The following is a 3414-nucleotide window of genomic DNA, read 5'->3' on the forward strand; positions in this document are numbered from 1 at the left end:
TGTTAGTAGCACTGTACATATTTTGAAAACGTTTTTAGTGCCAGCACAATATTTTTTTGTGGAATAAACTCGCCTCTTGCATTAGAATATTAGCAAAACTGCATTCGAAAATCATTAGCGTTTAAACGTTTAAGGCGGCAGCTGAAGAAGCCAGTCAAAAATCAAAATTCTTCCTTACTTGATTAAAATGAAGAACAGGTGATTTTGACTAATAAAACCCCTTATAGAAAATTTCATGTTAACATAAGCAGGCGAGGCCAAATAGTAATCCACTCACAGCCAATAACATTTTAAATCAATTGCCTTTCAATAGATTAACCCCCGACCTTTGAAATTTCTCATCAGATATTTAGGGCTATTGGATTTGGGTTGTCACTTTTCTACCTACGAATGAATGATTTGAGGGTAGATTTCTTACTAGAATGCGTCGAAATGACATGGTTGATCGCGTTTTTTTTTCTGCCGAACTGTAACAATCAAACGCCTTTTAAGGTCCTGGTGGGAAAATCAATTATCGCAAAGTTCCAGGAATGAGCAACAAAATTACCAATTTTAACTGAAAGGCATACAATAAATTAAAGAGCGAAAACGTAGTTGATGCTGAACTTTGACTATAAATTTGAACATACATCAATGGAGAAGCTGGAGTTTCGCAAACTTTCCACGCAAAGCGCTCGTTTCTTAGCCGGATGAAAACTAAATTGATTATGTTCCCATTCATTCGGCTCGTTCGCTCCGCAAATTCTTTAACTGCAGTTGAATAATTGCATTTATGGGCTTATTAGCATTAATAGTCATGCTTAATCGCTTAATAATAGCGCAGAGATGAAAGGAGGCTGGTTGCTTGCAATGCGGCAGATGTGTGGTGTATGGGCTTAATCTTGCCCTTAATGGGACTAAAATCCTTTGTAATTGAGCCCGCAATAGAGTTTCACTTATTAGAAAAAGCGATATTTTGCCATCATTCTGTTCCGGTGGTGGCAACACTAATCACCAGGTCGGTCTCAAATCACCGATCATAAAATTAAGCAAATTAAAAGTATCATTTTTCATGGTGACATGAAAACACGGAAGTGGGAATGCGAAGAATCCGTCCCGTATAATTAAGGCGTCTTTCCGACCATGGGGTGGTCACATACATTTCCATGTCTACATTATGGTTTTCACATGGGTGGCTTTCTTCGCCTACAAGATATCGGTTCTGGTCTATGATAGTCCGGGACGTTATTAGCTATTTGAAGCAAAATGCGGATTTTATTGGGCCGAAATCAAGCACGATCATGTTCGACAGTGGCGAACAAAACCCATCCCCCAACAATTCCAAAACAAGCCGAATAGTTGAATAGAGACCGTTTGCACATAATCGTTTGTATTATGGCAAAAACAGCAATCTAATAAGGGTCTATTGGCTCCGAATGATGTTTCGATAACATGCGGGTGCCAACTTTCATTACTCGCAAATATATTGTTAGTTAGGCCAGTTTCGTGCCCCATTCGGGCAAGTTGCACCTTGACGCGTGCGGGACATGTGCGCTTCATTAGGCGAACGATATTCAACCGATTTTGCCTGCTATGCAAAAAACTACACACTTCTATCTGCTTTATTAAGGAAATTATGTTTTCGTGGACCAGACGTTTCACCAGCACGTACGACTGGAATCTTCAGAACTTGTTCGTTTCGAGTGCTCACACTTCGATCGCAATTCATCAAGTCGAACAGATTTTTCCAATCAGGAACGGGGTTGTCGTCGGATCTCTCGCTCGCACCCATAGGAGGCCGGACTTCCACGGCGCTGCTACGTTCCGACTTGATACCCTCAGCGCTAAAATATTTTAGTTTTGAGCAAGCGATTTTGGAAAAACTTTTTCTATTGAGCAGGATTTGGGACATCGATATCAATTTTATTCACGTTTCCAATTAAAATTTTAAAAATAGTGGCGAGAATGCAATTTGCGAACAATCTGATGTTCTATTTTGAAAATGAGTTAATCGCGGTAAAATTGAAAGTATTTTGATCGGAAAATCGATAGAAAATCGTGCGTTTTTACACAAATTTCAAAATTTTCAAATCGGCCCGATGTGAAGAGTTACGCAGAAAAGAGGCTCGCATGTTTGCTCCACTTGAAACAGTGGAACATTCATCGATCACCTACGTAAAATGTATGTTAATTTTAAGTTGAAATCGACTGGCGACCTGCCACTCAACGTGAACTGAAGCGCATACATCAAGTGAAGCCAAGACTCGAAATCCAATCTCTCAAGCGAACATAACGCGACTGAACTGTCTGCTGATCCCTTGCCAGTGCAAACACATGTTGCAACACGCTCAACTTAGCATAAAAATCTATCCGAATGTTTACCCGCTTGGAAATGCTGCCATCTTGATAGATCTTGCGATGATTGGTTACTGGGAAATTGAACATTTACTGGAAACCCAAGAGAAGCTTTCTTTCCTTAACTGTTGGCCATTTGTTGCACTCGTTGAGCCGAATCAATCTACATGAAAAAACCCTTATCTGCCCTTAACAAGCTTGTTGAAGCACGTGGTATTTTTTGCTGTTGAAACCATATTTCACCGACCTCCAACTGACCACAACCTGAATTTGATGCGTTTAATTAGGCAGACGTATGGTGCATTTTCAAAATTGATATGTCGCATGCATATGCCTCCATATGTGGTTATTAGTTCCGTTAGTGTCCAACGAAAGGGTAACCACAACTTGCAATTAATGGTCTTCCATTAATCCAATCATTCGAATTGAATCGAAATAGTTAATGATTCCGTAGTTGTTGCGACCGACCTTTAGCCGATCTCAAAAGCGCACTTTTAGGTAATAAAACTGCGTTTTAGAGGCGGGCGGAAGACCGCTTTTCTTCGCAAAATCCAGGTTTGATGCTAAATCTGATCAAATTTCGCGAGAATTTTCTTTGGTTGCTCAAAACGAGGGTGGTTTTTTCGTTTTTTTTTCATTATTAAGCGGGCGAAAAATCGCCTCATCAAACAACTGCTTAAAGATTTTCGGGCGGGTCAAAGGAGGCATTTAAAAAACGTTGGCAAATAAATAAAATGTAAAACGTTTTACATGGCAGCTGAATAAATGCCTCAGGATTCTTCCTTAGTTGCTGGAAATGAAGCCTTTACAACTTTTGCTAAGTACTTTTTTCATGTTTACCGAACTTTGGAAGCGCGTTTGAACGGAGTAAAGCTGTTCTATTCATTTTAACATTATCAAGTGTCAAGTCTATGAAATTAGAAAAGTTATCGTCGTTTTGTGCAAGGGTGGCGCAAGATTATTGCAAAATTTCATGTTTTCCGTTCCCTTTTTGCTCATATCTCGGAGGCAAAATGAGCAAGAACGCTCATTTGTACATCATTCTAGACAGAAATAAATGACCTTTTTAGAAAGTGAACC

Source organism: Dendroctonus ponderosae, unplaced genomic scaffold, assembly GCF_020466585.1.
Source record: "Dendroctonus ponderosae isolate FM_Combo_2020 unplaced genomic scaffold, Dpon_F_20191213v2 Dpon_F_20191213_7, whole genome shotgun sequence".
Lineage (NCBI taxonomy): Eukaryota > Metazoa > Arthropoda > Insecta > Coleoptera > Curculionidae > Dendroctonus > Dendroctonus ponderosae.